Genomic DNA, 18079 nt, shown 5'->3' on the forward strand with positions numbered 1-18079 from the left:
TGATTAGGTGATTAAAGTTTTAATTATATTAATTGTGCAAAACAAAGAAAGACAGACACACAGGAATAAAAGTGAATAAGGACGAAAAAGAAAGTTATTGATTCATTGGCTCATTTTCAGGGCTCAGTGTCAGGGAATAAGAGTTTGTACTCATACTCTGCGAATTCAGGCGGGAGTAGGTCACCTAACAGAGAAGAAATTCCCTCATCTAAGTTGCTGTCCTCCTCGTCTTCTTCCGGCGTGTATTCTCGTACTTTGTAATCTGGTGGTATGAGGTGCTGATTCATCTTGATCATTGTTAACCTCTCCACATTTTTGGGCGAGAGGCGGGTCCTTTTGCAAGTTACAATGCCACCAGCAGCACTGAAAACACGTTCAGAAGACACGCTTGCGAGTGGGCAAGACAAGTAGTTTATAGCCAGGTTGGAGATCTCTGGCCACAATTCTTTTTTTCCCATGCCAATACGCCAATGGGTCAGCATTAACATAGACCTCTGTTGAGTCATTCAGATAGTCCTGCACCATCGACTGAAGGTTGTCCACGGTTCCTCCACTCTGCTTACTTTTTGCTGGGACCTTTTGAGAAGCAAACCCAAGCTTAGTTAGCCAATCCTCTTCTTCACCCAATGTTACTGTTGTGTCTGGTGCAGATGATCCGGTTGCCGGTGTCTTTAACGGCTGAGAGGTCACTTCTGCCACAGACACTTTTTTTTTTTTTTATTATTGGAGTTCACAGTGCAATGAGAAAATACATAATTAACCACAAGCAAGGTATAAGAACATCTAATACAATTACATAATCACTCAGATATAAACAGCTAAAAACACATTATTTGACGTGGGGATAAAAAATACTACAGAGGATCTATCAATAAATATAACAATATAGTACATTTCAAGTTCTTATTCTGTCCTCCAGCCATTTCTTAACCGGGGCCCATAATCGTCTTCCCATCTCTCGCTTTTTAATGCCTTTAAATTCATAGAGACAGGACTCAATATTATAAATACCCAAAAATCTGGAGACCCACATTTGAAAAGAGGGGGCTGTAACATCCTTCCATCCGGTCGAGATTAAGATTCAAAGCACAGCGACCGACATAAAAACCAGAGCAGCCTCATAATCTGTTAAAACCAATTTAGAATCTGAGCAAAATAACATCAGTGTTGGGGATAGATCGATCTTATGACCTAGCAGCCCCTCCCAAAACTTTGTTATTCCATCCAGGACAGGGGCCAATCGTTCACAAGTAGCAAACATATGTAATAAGTCTGCTTGCCCCTTATTGCATCTCGGGCAGCAATCATCATTCCTAACACCCCAGGCAAATAGTTTGGCCGGTGTGTGATACAGATTGAAAACTGTTTTAAAATGTTGTGCCCGTAGGTTGGACGCCCGAAAGATCTTTTTATTTAGCCATAATGCTAGGTCCAAATCTACATCCGGGTTTCCCAGTTTGTTTGCCCAGTCACTTTCTACTTTTCCTACATCATCCTGTAATCTGGACGCCAGCATATTATAAACCTCTTTTATCTTCCTACATCCTCTTCCAATGCCCTCGACCACAGGGAAGTCTACCAGGGGTTTAAGTTTGGGCCTGCAAGCCTGTATGATGCCCGAGATTTGGTCATATATAAGCCACTGATTTTCAGGGAGGCCATATCTTTTTTGCAAGTCCTCAAACCCACTAATCTTGTCTCCTACCATTAGGTCTCCTATAGTCTTAACCCCTAAGCCTTTCCAAATTGTAGGTTCCCATCATTACTTAGCTGAGGAAAAAGACTCGAATTTTCCAAAAGAAGAGAAGGGTTAATTTTAGGGACATGAAAGAATTTTAAGATTGATTTCCATACTTGCCATGCCCCCAGTAGGGTCTTAAATCTTGCCTTTCTATAGAACCTATATTCTAGTTCCGTCAGCAATAGTCCCATTGCTTCCCCCCCCATCAGCATTTTAAAGATTGGAGGGGGACCCTGACTGTCTACAATAGTCGCGCCAGTATCGCATTGAAACAGAATTGACATCTGGATCAGGAGACAAGCCCAGTGGTACAGTCTCAGGTTCGGGAGTGCCATCCCACCCCTTTCCCACGGAAGGGACATAAGGGTCGTTGATCGTCTAACCTTACCATACTGCCATATGAACCTAATAAAGGCAGACTCTAATTTCTTCAGAATTTTCTCCTCAATATATAGGGGAATGGCTCTAAATAGATATAGCACCCTAGGAAACATCACCATTTTTAAGACGTTTACCCTCCCAACCAGAGAGAGATGAAGGACATCCATCCTTTTCAGTTCCAGCTCTATGGATTTAATAAGGGGGGATAGTTCTCTTCCACTATCTTACCCACTGAAGCATTAATCTTTACCCCTAAATATATAGCTGAATCGACATACCTTAAATCGGGTCTTGGTATATTCCTGGAGCAGATTATTTGGGTTTTGGATTCATTCAAAAGATATCCAAGGATTCCCTCCAGTATACCAGCTCCAGCATTTTGTATCTGGTGTCCCATATGCGAAGAACACTTTGCCACGGGTGGCTCTCATTCAAGGACTTACCTCTCACCACCACTATCAGTGTTTTGCCAGGAGTACACCACATAACATGAAATACCCCAAGTATGCAAGGCTAGTAGCAGATTTCAAGAGTATTGCACTCAAACTTACTCTTACTCACTCATGCTCAATCGCCCTCACTCACTAACTCATAATTCACAGCCACTCAGACTCCCTCACTCTTACACTTCCCCACACTCCCTCACACTCATTCACTTGCACTCCCTCTCACTGCCTCTCCCACTCTCTCATTCTCCATTTTTCTCATTTACTATGATTCAGTACTTACAGTCACATTCACTGCCACTCACTTATTCTCTCTCACTCACCCGCCATTCGTTGTCACTCACTCTTTTACTCAATTTGCAGGTACACACACACACACACACGTTCTCGCTCTCTCTCTCACACACGCTCGTACACTGACTCTCCCTCTCCTGCACGCATGCACACAATATTTGACATATTTGTTTTTCACTTACCTTTAGTTACCAGTGCAGAATAGACCCTTGGGGCAGGAACACAGCTCCCTCCCACCTTGAGCACTGAAGTTGTTAACTGAAAGTTGAAACCTGTACAGCAATGCACAATCTCCAACGACTTACTTTCTCATTAACATCCACATTTACGCAGCTATTCACAATAAGGCTAGATGTAGACTAAATTTCATTGTATTACCTGCATTATGGTTAATTCCTCTTCTGCCTTCTGTTCCCTGTTCTCTATTTTGCATAGCATCCTACATCAGGAGCATACGGCCAAGATGGCTGCCACGCACACCCTTTATTTACTCTGTGTCACAGTCACCTGACTGTTAGCATTCTCACGAACTACCGACAGGACCACCATTTATGATCTCACCACTAAGGCCACTTATGCCCTCAACCACGCACCCTTGCATTCGAACATTATTGTGCACACCCAAATACCCTTGGACCCAGACCCATACACTCATGTACACAACTAGACTCAGACCAGCACACAGCCATCACCACATGTTTGCCACCAGTCTGGCCCCATAGTGATATCGCGTTCCTTTTTGCTGCGAGAATAATAGTGAAACCATAATATATAACGGGCTCGCACTTCGAAAAGTTGTTTGCCTTGAACACAACAAGGAGAGAAGAACGCTCAGGAATACTTAATGGAACCTGAAACCTGTATCCCCCACAAGGTCCTAGGCTGGCGGTGGTGAAGCAAGGTGGGAAGTACTTCTTCCTGCCAACCTGAAAAGGACTAAAAAAGCAAACCTTGAACATCTCTGTGAGTAAATCTGCCTCCACAAAGATCAGTGTAATTTGCTCTTTAAAATTTCTATGCACTACATCTATACACTTTTTAGAAAACCAAGTCTGCAGCGGGCTTACAAGCGGTGAGCACAGCTACTAGGCAAAAGACGTGTAATATATTTCCAAACCAAGAAGGAGTACAAAGACTCGCGTTACAGGATTGTTGAACGAACCTTGAAGGTTTCCTTTCTTTAAATAGAGACTATGATTTGGGGGAACGTTGACTCATAATTGTATTTTTCTAAACATCTGAGATATTAATCCAATGTACCCAGGCAAGACGTTATTGTAAGTTGTAAAAAGCAAAAGCTATTGTTCTTTTGAAAGGTGTTTGTTAATCTCTTGTACTTTATTCTACCTAAAGGTATCGGTGCGCATAATTAAATTGGGTTCTCCAGCCCCCTAGAGGAAGGGAGGCACATGAAGAGATGGTCATCTCTGAACCTGTTGACGACAACCTGTTATCTTGTTTCTTTCTTTCTCTCATCCCAACCACCATTTCCTGGCGGACTGCATTCAGAGCTGGTGATTTACATTCACTCTGGATGTAATTTCATGGAAAGGGAGAGGACCAGCGTCACTCTTGCAGAAAACGTGGAGTTCAGGTGAGTGCAGCCTTGACAACTTCATCTACTCTCAAATAAAGTTACCACTTTCTCTTCAGACTAGTATACAACTTTTTTAAATCGCTATGTGTGCAATATAAAAGTTAATGAAAAAGAGAAAGCACTCAATATATGATTCGCAATCTTTTGCCTACTCCCATTGTAGTCCAGATTCATGATTTATAAATCACACTAATATTCAATTTCTCTTGCTAATGAAGAAGCGTTTTAATAATATCAAGATAAAATGTTAATTTGCAAAGCTAATGAGACTTAAAACATACATTTAAAGCAAACATTGCACTAGGCAATCATACTTAAATGTGCTAGGCCTAATATGCACAGACACCTGCATATTAACCATAACAAGAGCTAAGAAACTGTAAATTCAGCATTTAAACTTGAACTTGACCTTTTTAACACAACTGACTTTTTTCAATGAATTGTTGCTGTGCAAAATGTTTTCTTATCGTTGACAGATGTTTTAATTTCTACACAGACAATTGTTAGCTAATGAATTAACTTGCTATATTAGGAGGTTAGAAATATAGTTTAGACGTGGGAAAGTAGACTTGAATGGGAGAATGATTCATGTGAAACTTAAAAATTATCAACCTTAATAGCAAACTTACAAATTGCTGTCTAAAGAATACCATGTTACTGTGGGAAGATGTGGAGTGAAAGCATTCCCATTTCAGCATCGGAAGCTGAGTGGTTGGCAGAAGAGAGAAACATGAAGATTGCAACAATATTTTCGTTCGTCTGTAATAGTGCATTTTCCTAGACTAGGCCACTACTATCCCTGAGACGACCAACCTTTACCATATCCATGCTGTTTTAAGATTCTACTGAGTTTCTTGAACCTCTCTTTATGAGACGTTTTGCTCTGAACTGATTTTTTATGTTAAAGCTTTATGCTTGTACTCACTCTCTCAAAATGGAACTCTTTATGGGTTCTGACTGACATCTTTTCTCCTCATTCCTAGAATAGGTATTCTTTCCTTAATGGAATGTACTTAATGCATTTTATTATGATAATTTGATTATCTAATAGTGATTTCTTTCCATATTTGAGGATTGAGGTTGATATGAATTAACTTTTGACTTTGAATAAAGATGATTTACTAGAAATTTCAATAATAAAATCCTTTAACTCATGGGTACTCATAGTACAGCCCGCGGGCCGCCAGTGGCCTGGCAAGCCTTCCTGGGCGGCCCGCGGACCTTGCAGACAATTTACCCATGTTTAAAAAAAAGAAATTAAAGAGTGTCTGCAAACACTGCGCAGCGAGACTCTGCTGCTCTGTGGGGGCCCGGGCGTTCCAGTTATAGTCAGAGTGGAGCTGCAGGGGCGCTAAAAGGTGAAATACAAAGCCTCATTATCATACAAATGGTCTTTTAAAGACCTATGAAATTGCTCGGGTGCGGCTGTGTGTGTGTGTGTGTGCCTAGAAGCTGTCTCAGTCCGGGCACACACAAGCAGGGGGAGATGAAGAGGGTGACAGAGGGAGGTAGAGGGAGGGGGACAGAGGGAGGGAGGGAGACAGAGGGAGAGCGAGGGAGGGAGTGGAAGGGAGGGAGAGCGAGGGAGAGCGAGGGAGAGAGGGAAAGGGAGGGAGAATGAGGGAGAGCAAGGGAGAGCAAGGGAGGGAGGGAAAGGGAGGCAGACCGAGGGAGGGACAGAAAGGGAGGCAGACACAGACAGAGGGAGAGCAGGAAAGGGAGCCAGAGGGAGGTGGAGGGAGGGAAAGGGAGGCAGAGAGAGGGAGAGCAAGGGAGGGAAAGGGAGGCACACAGAGGGAGAGTGGGGGAGGGAAAGGGAGGGAGAGGGAGGGAGAGCGAGGGAGGGAGGGAAAGGGAGGCAGCAGAGGGAGAGCGAGGGAGGAAGGGAAATGGAGGGAGAGCGAGGGAGGGAGGGAAAGGGAGGCAGACAGAGGGAGAGCGAGGGAGGGAGGGAAATGGAGGGAGAGCGAGGGAGGGAGGGAAAGGGAGGCAGACCGTGGGAGAGCGAGGGAGGGAGGGAAAGGGAGGCAGACACAGACAGAGGGAGAGCGAGGGAGGGAGGGAAAGGGAGGGAGAGGGAGGGAGAGTGAGGGAGGGAGGGAAAGGGAGGCAGAGAGAGGGAGAGCGAGGGAGGGAGTGAAAGGGAGGGAGAGCGAGGGAGAGCAAGGGAGGGAGGGAAAGTGAGGCAGACAGAGGGAGAGCGAGGGAGGGAGAGAAAGGGAGGCAGACACAGACAGAGGGAGAGCGGGAAAGGGAGGCAGAGGGAGGGAGAGGGAGGGAGGGAAAGGGAGGCAGACAGAGGGAGAGTGAGGGAGGGAAAGGGAGGGAGAGGGAGGGAGAGCGAGGGAGGGAGGGAAAGGGAGGCAGACAGAGGGAGAGCGAGGGAGGGAGGGAGAGCGAGGGAGGAAGGAAAAGGGAGGCAGACCGTGGGAGAGCGAGGGAGGGAGGGAAAGGGAGGCAGACACAGACAGAGGGAGAGCGAGGGAGGGAGGGAGAGGGAGGGAGGGAGGGAAAGGGAGGCAGAGAGAGGGAGAGCGAGGGAGGTAGGGAAAGGGAGGCAGACAGAGGGAGAGGGAGGGAGGGAGGAAAAGGGAGGCAGACAGAGGGAGAGCGAAGGAGGGAGGGAAAGAAGGGAGGGAAAGGGAGGCAGACAGGGAGAGCAAGGGAGGAAGGGAAAGGAGGGAGGGAAAGGGAGGCAGACATAGGGAGAGCGAAGGAGGGAGGAGGAGTGACGGAGGGAGGGAAAGGGAGGGGAGGGAGAGCGAGGGAGGGAAAGGGAGGGAGAGGGAGAGCGAGGGAGGGAGGGAAAGGGAGGCAGACAGAGGGAGAGCGAGGGAGGGAAGAAAAGGGAGGGGGAGGGCGAGCGAGGGAGGGAAAGGGAAGGAGAGGGAGGGGGAGGGAGGGAGGGAAAGGGAGGCAGACAGAGGGAGAGTGAGGGAGGGAGGGAAAGGAGGGAGGGAAAGGGAGGCAGACAGAGGGAGAGCGAGGGAGGGAAGGAGAGGAGGGAGTGAAAGGGAGGCAGACAGAGGGGGAACAAGGGAAGGATGGAAAGGAAGGCAGACAGAGGGAGAGCGAGGGAGGGAGGGAAATTGAGGCAGGCAGAGGGAGAGTGAGGGAGGGAGGGAAAGGAGGGAGGGAAAAGGAGGGAGACAGGGTGAGCAAGGGAGGGAAGGAAAGGAGGGAGAGAAAGGGAGGCAGACAGAGGGAGAGCGAGGGAGGGAAGGAAAGGGAGACAGAGAGAGGGAGACAGACAGAGGGAGGGAGACAGACAGAGGGAGGTAGACAGACAGAGGGAGGGAGACAGACAGAGGGAGACAAACAGAGGGAGGGAGACAGACAGATGGAGACAGAGAGAGGGCAACAGACAGTGGGAGGAGGGAGGCAGAGGGAGCAGGGAGACAAAGGAAATGAGACAAAGAGAGGGAGGCAAAGAGAGGGAGACAGACAGAGGGAGACAAAGAGAGGGAGAGGGAGGGAGACAGAGGGAGACAGACAGAGGGAGACACAGAGAGGGAGAGGGAGGAAGACAGAGAAAGAGAGAGGGAGGGAGAGAGAGAAAGGGAGAGGGAGAGAGACAAAGGGTGACAGACAGAGGGAGGGAGGAGGGGGAGGAGGGTGACTGACAGAGGGATGGAGGAGGGAGGGAGGAGGGTGACAGACAGAGGGAAAAGGGTGACAAATAGAGGGAGGGAGGAGGGAGGGGGAGAGCAACAGAGTGAGGAGGGCGACAGAGTGAGGAGGGCGACAGAGTGAGGGAGACAGAGTGAGGGAGATAGAGAGGGAGAGGGAAGGAGAGAGGGAGAGGGAAGGAGAGAGAGGAAGACAGAGAGAGAGCGAGGGAGACAGAGAGAGAATGAGACAGAGAGAGATAGAGAGAGAGGGAGTGAGACAGCCAGAGTGAGTGAGACAGAGGGAGTCAGGGAGAGAGAGAGAGAGAGAGAGGGAGTGAGAGGGAGTGAGACAGAGGGAGAAATAGGGAGAGTTGGAGGGAGAGAGGGGGGAGAGAGGTTAAGAGAGGGAGAGAGAGGAAGAGAAAGGGACATAGAGGGAGAGAGAGGGGGAGAGAGAGAGAGATGTGTGTATGCCGGGTCTGGTGGCTCAGTGGATGAAGGCGTCTGCTGCAGGGACCTGTGTTCAACCTCATGGTCACAGTTTTTTTGTTGCTCTAGCCCTGGTCCCTCCCCCACTGACCCCGCCCCCACCAGTACAGCCCTTGGACACAAACCACACTGTAAATGTGGCCCGAGAGAAAGTTTCTGAGTACCCATGCTTTAACTCATAAAAAACTCTCATTGTTGACTAAAAAAATAGATTAGTAAATTGTGTTTAAAATTTCATGTGATGTATAGCTCCTTATTACTTTCACTCAACGTCAAAGGACCATCGACTCAGAGACAGCGGGAATTGGCTCTGATGATCATAATTTCAGATTTCAATTGAAACGAATTCCCGCTCCAGCAAAGTGGTAGCAGATTGATGGATTATGTTATGAGAAGAGGAGCTGTAAATTATTACCCAAAGTTAGAGTAATGCCCGATGCCCAAAGCCCAAATTTTGAAGATTGACAAGGTGTGGTTTCGAAGGATGTTGCAGTGTTGAAGGTGTGAGTATCAATAGGTTTCTATGTCGCAGTTGTTGTTGATTTTGTTGTCGTGTTTAAGAAGAGTGCTGAATGAATTGGTGATGTTTATGTGATTATTGTGAAGAAGTTAAGAGGTTATTGGACTCTGAAGTAGTCCAAGATCCCAGGAAAGATGAATAAGAGTTGATTTTATGGTTTTCTTGTCTGCTAAAGGTTTGTGGTGTAGGTAGTGAGGTAACATTGACTGCACAATTGAGATAGGGATTATAACAATTTGTTGTAAATTCACTAATATTCAATTAAATTCAGTTTATTAAAGTTATATGCAAATTTACAATTAAAGTTAAAAATTAAATACGCAAAAGCCTTTAAAATGGCAGACAGAACAATGTGAAATATATTCGTTATTAAGAGAGGATATTACGACTATATAGTGGGACAGCGGCTCAGAAATTATATCCCATTTGAAAAATATAGAATTAAAATATGTACATAAATTCCTTGAAAAAGTAGAGCAATTTTACCCAAATTGCTTCATTTTTGGGACTAAAAAGAAAGTCGCGAGCTGAAGCTACATCCTTAACACCGTTTTGTAAAAACATCGGCCTAAGCCAGCGACAACGATTAACGGCCAATACTGGACAAACAAACAAAACATGATCCAGGTTCTGAGTGCTCAGTTCACAAAAATTACAATTGTTTCCATTTTTTGAATTCTGGGACCAGTGTGCTGTTAAATCATTTAGCGATAGGAGATTTAATCTAAATAGGGAGAACCAGCATCTTGTTCCATGATCTAAGTTCCAAGTTAAATATTTCTGGGGAAGTCTCGGGAAAGTTGTCCTCGCTATTATCTTTAATCTCTCTTTAGTATTACAGAACTCAATATCTCTATTAAAACTGATCTTACCACTTAAGTTGCTTACAAAGGATTTAAATTCTAAAAGCGGGAGGGAAACCACAAATTCTTCCTGAACACAGTGCCAGAGAGAAATCTCAATATAAGGAGTATTTCACCCCATACCACTAAAGATTTCCTCACACATGAAACCTCTTAGTAAATAAAATTCACACTTTTTTTTTAAAACCTTTTTATTAACTTTGCTCGATGACTCAGTAAATACAAAGCAGTGTTCACTTGGCATGTGAAATGATAACAATTCATTGTACATTTGAAGGCATACAGTATAGTATTGAGCAACAACCCTTATCACTCTTGTCCCGCACCCCCCTCAGGGCTCGGTACTTCCGCCAGGGACCCCAGACCTTTCTCCATTTCTTCACGCAACCCCTGGCCTTGTAGATCGTTTCCTCCGCCCTCTGGCACCAATCCAAGTCTCGTTGCCACTGGTCCCATTGTGAGGCCTCCTCTGCCCCCCAACAATGGGCTATATTTCTTTTAGCCACCCCGGCCGCCATGGCCAACCAGATCTTGTCATACCTTGACCAGTCTGTCGGTCCTTTAATCATTAGTAGAAGCCACCTGGGTTCCACCGGTACTGGCGACCCCACTACTGTCGCCATGGTATGGGCCACCTTGGTCCAGAAAGGCACCACATACGGACATTCCCAGAGAATATGGAAAAAGGTTCCCTCCCCTTGACAACCCCTTGCACACAATGGAGACAGGCTCCTGCCCCATGAAAACAGGTGGGTATGCGGGTAGTACACCTGATGCAAAATCTTTAGTTGGACGTGACGGAACCTCATCCATATCGCAAATTCGTGCGAGCTCTGCAGGGCATCCCACCAATCGTCATCTTCCAGGCCACCGATATCTTCCTCCCACCTCACCCACAGGGACACGAGGGGGTCAGGCATATTATTTATGAGTTTGTGATAGATAGTGGATGTGGGCTTCTCTAAGATGGGGTTGAGCAGGAGCCTGTCTTCCATCGGCGAATATTCCGGGACTGAAGTGTCCGAGTGTATATGGGTGCATAGGGCGTGCGTGAGGCGCAGGTAGTGGTAGTGTTGGAAGTTGTGCATTTGATACTCTTTTTTGAGATAGTCGAAGGATCTAGGGGTGCCCCCCTTCCACACATCGCCCAGGTATTCAATCCCAATCAGTTTCCCACCCTTGAAGCTGGTTAGTCTTTTCACTGCTGTTAATTGGTCCCCAAACAATACGGGGTCCTACCTGTTATAGTGCCCGACCACCCCAGGAATTGATTGGCCTCCCTCCAGCACTGGCGCACCACCCCTGTATGTGAGGGAAAATCCCTGCATTGCTTTCGTGAGTACAGAAGAGGTTCACAATTGCCCCCCCGGCATGACATATCTATCCACCCTATATGCCGGTTCCGACCCCGCCACGTACATCCAGTCATTAATTACCTGCAGCTGAGACGCCCAATAATACAACTGAACATCCGGGAGGGCCATACCTCCGTCGAACACCCCCCTCGTAAGCTTACGCAGCGTTATTCTCGGGTTCCCACCATCCCACAGCAGCGTTCGCAGAGCTTGAGATACGCGCCGGAACACCCCCCCCGGGACTGGATACGGCGTGTTCTGCAGGATATAGAGGAGGCACGGTAATGCCAACATTTTGAAGAGCGCGGTGTGCCCCATCAGGGAAAGTGGCAAGGTCCTCCAGTGGGCGGCTCAAGGTTTTTCATGAAGAACTCCACCCTGTCCCTTGTGACATACACCCCGAGGTATTTAAATCCCTCAGTAACGACCGAGGCCGGATGCCGCATCGGGACCCGCAGGGAAGGGTACCTAGGGTGGTAAATCAATGATTTGGGCCAGTTAATCGTGTAGCCAGAGTAAATACCAAATAGTTCCAAAAGATGAAGCGCCTGCGCCATGGAGTGGTAGGGTCTGGTCATGTAGAGGATGATGTCGTCGGCGTATTGAGATATATATATATATACGCTCCTCCCACTCATCCGTTAGTGCCAGACCCCAGATAGACGGGTCTCTTCAAATCCAGTGGGCCAGGGGCTCCATGTCCAAGGCAAAGAGGAGAGGGGACAAAGGACATCCCTACCTGGTACCCCGCCACAGGGAAAACGTCCGAGACATCGCTCCGTTTACCCTCACTCGTGCTACCGGCTGTTCATACAACAGACACACCCAACTGCAGAAGATTGGCCCGAAGCCCAAACGTTGCAGAACCATGAATAAGTACGGCCATTCAATGCAGTCAAAGGCCATTGAGGCGTCCAGTGCCATCCGTCCGTTTGGGTGTCCCCCACATCCTCTGTCATGTACAGAACCCAGTAGAGCCGTCGTAAATTATGCTGAGTGTTCCTATGAAGCATGAACCCCGATTGATCCACGTGTATCAAATTCGGCAGAACTGAAAGCAGTCGCGTCGCCATGGCTTTAGCCAAAACCTTAGCCTCCACATTGAGGAGTGATTTAGGTCGATAAGACGAGCATTGGTCAGCCGGTTTCCCAGCCTTGTGAATGACCACTATTGTGGCCTCCCGCTGGTCAGACGGAAGCCTCCCCACTTTTCTCGCTTCAAGGAACATTCGTCTTAGGGGTTCATTCACAACATTGGCTTGCCTCTTGTAGATTTCAACTGGGAGCCCATTGGGCCCTTGCACTTTCCCGACCTGGAGTGTGTTAAGGGCTTCACCCAGTTCCAATACCGTAAGGTCAGCCTTGAGGCTGTTGGTCTGCTCCTGGGATAACGTGGAAAGGGCGAAGTCCCGTAGGAACTCCTCACTGTCAGATTCCAATCTGGTGCAAACGGGGGTGTACACCCTCTCATAGTCAGACGCGAAGGTCTCCGCTATGTCGATCCCAGCAGATACCAAGGAGCCCGGCTCTTTCCTCACTTCCATGACCCAAGATCGCTCCCGGTCCCTGCGCTCAAGCCATGCTTTTATCCCCGGCATCATATATCCGATGTTGCGTGGCGAGGGAATAGGCGCTTGCCTCACCCTCTGTCAGTGAGTGAAGTTCCTTTTGCTTGAGGGCAAGCTCGTGACTGTGCTCCAATGAGGGAACCCCACCTACACCCTATTCCAGCACCTCAATTTCCTGCTCTAACTGCGCGATCTGAAGTACTTCTTCCTTCTTTTGAGCGCCAATAAGCGCCTGAACCTGGCCCCTCAAAACAGTTTTGAATGCTTCCCACAAGGTTAACTGGGAATCAACCGAGCCCTGGTTCTCGGCGAAGTATGGTTGTGAGCCCTCACGCAACTTATCAACTATAGAGTCGCCTTTGAGGCGCCATGGGTCTATCCTTGGGAAGGCCACCTTAGCCGTTACTGCCCCTTTGAGAGTGACACCCACAGGTGAATGATCTGAGATTCCCCGGGCCATGATGCAGGATTCCACGAAGCCGCCCAATTCGTCCCCCCGGGCCACGAGGTGGTCTATTCTGGAGAAGGACCCGTGTCTAGCAGAGTAAAACGTTTAATGCCTTAGTGTGGGGTGATGTACTCGCCATATGTCACTGAGGCCCATTGCTGTGGTGAAGCTTCGCAAGTCCGCTTCCCCCCTATTGCCATGCCTCTCCCCCGAGCGGTCGAGGTCCGCATCCATGACCGCATTAGTGTCTCCTCCCAGTACCAGAGTGCCCTGGGGAAGGTCTGCCAGATGGGTCCCTAATTTTATATATGTCAGGGCATGCAGCCCGGGTTGCATTTAATAGGAGCTAAACACTAATGTGCAACCCTCCCTTCTGGCTGCCACCGCCACAATACATCCCAAGTCCTCCCAAGAATTCCCACCCACCTGGAGCCAGACGTGAACCCTGAGTGGGCCACCATCTTGTAGCCAAGCCGGTCCAATGCCCTGCACGTGTTGCCCCGCAAATGAGTCTCCAGTAAGAGCACTACGTCAGGGGCGTGGCGTTTCACATACTGCAGGACCAGTGTCTGCTTTATATTGCTGCCCAGACCATTGGCATTCCACGACCAGATCCTTATCCGTGACTGGTCACCCATTGAAGTACAACACCATAGATGGTCTCGGATCTCTCGCATGCCACTGCTTGCTGTTGTAAGCTAATAAAAATACCTTTGAATTTGAAACGCCATGAGCCAAACATAAACAACCCCAGAAAGCCCTGCCCCCCTCCCTGCCTCCCTGCTAAGTGGGCCCCCAACCACCACCTCTTAAACCTGCAGAGTGCCTTTCGCCCTGTCAACCCCATACCAACAGAATGAGGGAACATAAACCTGCATTCGCAGAAGAAGACATACTTAAATGACGGAGTGCACACCCCATGGATGGATCCCGCTGCACGGACCCTACCCCCCAACTCCCACCCCCCCAACACAATGAACCAATGCCAGAGGCCTTAAATGATCGACCATCAACATAATGTGAGCCCTACACTTACAGCTGTAGAAGAGTTCGCAGCCCCGGACCGTCTCGTCCAACCACGTCCAATAAGCCAGGACCCAGGAGGCACGCCGCCTCCCTTACCTCCTTTAACCACATTACCCCATGTGCACATTACCACTACAGTCACTTGAGAGGTGTCTGCTCGATCTGCTGGGGCTCTCGTGGTTGGCTGTTGCTGTTCTGGGTCTCCTGGCCAGCATGGGTGTGAGTCAAGCGTCGCAACCCTTTCTGGCGGCCCACGGTTCGCCATCCCTCCATCCAGTCGCTCGCCTCCATCAGTGAGTTGAAGAAGAACGCCTTTTCACCATCCAGGATCTTGATACGTGCAGGGTATAACATCATGTACTTTATTCCTTGATCCCTGAGGGGCCTCTTGACCCTTTCAAATGATCTACGCTGGCGCGGACATTGAGCGTATAATCCGGGAAAAATCGAATCATGGCGTTGTCCAGATGCAGGTCCCCGGACACCCTTGAAGCCTGCAGGATGGCATCACGGTCTCTATAGTTCAGGATACGGGCAATAATGGTGCATGGAGGGGCCCCTGGCTTGGGCCTTCCCCCCAGTGCACGATGAGCTCTCTCCACCGAGAAGAAGTTAGATAGGTGCTTCAGCTTGAGGTGCTTGAGTATAATATCCTCCACAAACCAGTCTGTGGACGGGCCCTCCATGCCCTCCGGCACACCCAGAATATGGATATTATTGCGCCGCACCCGGCCTTCCTGATCCTCCAGGCGGGCGGCAATGTCTGCTTGGTTTTTTGTAAGAGTGGCCACCTGCTCCTCAAGCCTCTTTGTTTTACATTGCAAATTGTTGATGCCCCTTTCAGCCTCAGTGACCTTATCCGACATCTTTCCAAAGTCCGCGCCATGTAAATTGACTTCTTCAGTCACGGAGTCCAGCTTGGGCTCCATGGTACCCCGCATCTCTTTTATGGTGCCACACATCTCCATTATGACCAACATGATGTCCTTTAGCGATGGGTCTGGCCAATCGTTTGTGACTCGCCTCACATCACTGGCTCCCTCCTTGATGATCATGCACCCTCCCGAAGCAGACCGTGTATTTATCTATGTGGTTAGCCTGGCCCTGCGCCAGTGGTCTGTGCCAGCCCATTGTTTTGAGATCCACCTCAGCAAAAAGTGCAGCCCGCTGTTCCACGCCCCCGGGCCTATTCTAGGACACTCACATGGCACCTTTGATTTGATGCAGTGCCCGCTGGGTGTGGCGCCCCCCTTTTGCGCACAATGTCACTAGTCCACTCACAGTCCGTCTGGCCACTAAATAAGGACACAATCTGACAGCTCGCTGCCCGTCCCAGGCCGGCGCATGCACGGGGGCCCAGGCGCAGGTCAGGCTTAGAGATGACGGGCGGAACATTGGTGCGTAGCAATAAGACCTCCACTTGTCCCAGGGGTCAGTCAACCCTACATAAGCCACCAAACTTCAGATTAAGTGCAAGCCAGTGCTTGCAATACCATGCCTTAATTGCTCCTGTCACGTGACTTAATGATTTGGGGGTGCTCCAGAAGCCACCTTACCGTGGCCGGCGTTTCACTCGCAGGTGGCCTGGTCGTGCCGCCCCTTCCGCGCATCCTGACTCACGCCCCCTGCTGCCACCAAAGGCCAGTGCAGCTCCACTCCGGCGCTATCACTCCCTCCAGTCATTCATGGCTGCCATGCAGTCCATCCCCAGTGCTGCGGCGGGGCTGCCCCACACTCTCTGGCCTCCACCTGGGCCTCACTGCCGCACCCCATGCTCTTCAGGCACGCCAGCCCCCAGGTCCACCAGGCCACGCTTGCCCGGGCCTCCTCAGGCTAGTCGACTGACCTTCTGTTAGTTTAGCACCGTGGTCTTTCCTGCAGCGCTCCCAGACACCACAGACCGCCTCCGCACAATACTTTACTCTGGACTGGCCATGGCGTTCCTGTCCCCCGCATGCACAGCACTCCTCGGCCCCTCGATGTCCGCCATCTTCCGGATATCGACAGTCCACTCGGCAGCCACCAACATCCGCCAGCCTGCTGCCACCAGAGCGGAAGTCCTCCTCTAAGCGGGATGCAGCTCCCAACGGTGCCAATCCTCTGAGACCTGCACAGTGCCCCTCAGCAGCCGCCTGCCAGCAGTCTCGTCAGGTCCCCGTCGAGCGCCAGGCTTCAGTGTCGGAGCGCAGCAGTGGCGGGCGCCATTTTCATATGGCCAGACTCACAGCCCGGGTCCCGGATCTGCAGCCTGGGATTACCGTACCACGAAGCAGTTGCAGGGCTGAGAAGCCGTCCGCGGCCTCCTCGCAGTTTCAACAGTCAGTAGGTGCCGCTCAAATGGTCGGATGATGCCTGATTGTGGGTGTAATTAGTGTTTCTGCTACAGCAGCTCTCTTAATGTGCGACCATCTTCTTTGGCTGCAGGCCACGCCCCCAAAAATTCACTATTTTTTAACTGGTATCCCCAACGTAAAACTCTGGAAATGCCCTGGATATAGGTGCTTATCAATCCAAATTCCGATCTAATAGCAGCTGATGGAACTAGCGTATTAAAATTACACAATTTACGTAAAATCTGGCCTTCCATACTCTCTAAAAACTCCAATCCTTTACAGGGATTGACCCTATTTAACGGTAGTGTCAATTCCATTACACCGCTGGTTATTAACCAAACTAAGACTTAACCAGATCCACTTTCTGTTGAATGACTCTAAGGTGTGGGCTAAGCCCGAGGATTTAGCGGTCTGCAAATGTGATAGTTTCTCTCTGCAGGACACCATTCACTTTATGTTCTTTTGTAATACATATGCCCTGCCCAGGAAAAAGTACATTGTTCCGTTGCTTAAAGACAAGGGGTTCGTCCAAGCCAAGCCTGCTCTATTTTATTTAAAAAAGTTAGATTCACCAGTAACAATGTTCAGTGTCGCAAACTTTTTGGTAGCTGCCTTTCGCCTCAAAAAACGTTCTGGAAATTGATAATATAACAGTATTGGCGACACCGTATGGTACTATTGGAAAATTGCTGTATTTTTTAAAATTTGTGAATATTTTAATTGTTCTATCTTAACTGTGACATCAATTTTTTGTAACTGCACCCCTAATTATGCATTTTGTGTTTATGTGCTTTTTATGATTCGTTATGAATCGAAATAAAGTTGTTTTTGAACTTTGACCCATTAGCATAGAGTAAAGTTGATGGAATTTTTACTTTAAAAACCGTCAGTAGATGTAAAAAATGCCTTCTACCCATTGTTCTATAAAAAATGCGCAGACCATTAGCGTGGGACATAGCTTTACAGGACCTGTGTTCCATATGAAGTTTATTCTTCGTATTGCTCGTATTATTTTCTCTAAATATAAATATGAATCAACCACCTCCAACTTTTCAAGACCAATATGCCAATTAAATTAACTTGATTTTCTACTTCTGTCACCTTTCATGATTAAAACTTTACTTTTGGAAACATTGATCTTCAAAAAATGAGCCGTCGTATAATTCTTTAATGATGACAACTTTTGTTTAGCACTATAGCAGTAAGATCCATCACTAATATGTCATCTGCATAAAGGAGACATGCGAAGGGACGGCTGCCTATCTTTGGAGCATTGCCTTCTCGCTTAGAAAGAAAGTCGGATTAATCTTCTAAATATAAGAAAATAGCAGCAGGCTAATAAACAACCTTGGTTCAAACCATTTTCTATGGGAATTACAGATGTTAATACTTGGTTTCCTCCCATTA

This window comes from Lissotriton vulgaris, chromosome 3_1, assembly GCF_964263255.1.
Source record: "Lissotriton vulgaris chromosome 3_1, aLisVul1.2, whole genome shotgun sequence".
Classification (NCBI taxonomy): domain Eukaryota; kingdom Metazoa; phylum Chordata; class Amphibia; order Caudata; family Salamandridae; genus Lissotriton; species Lissotriton vulgaris.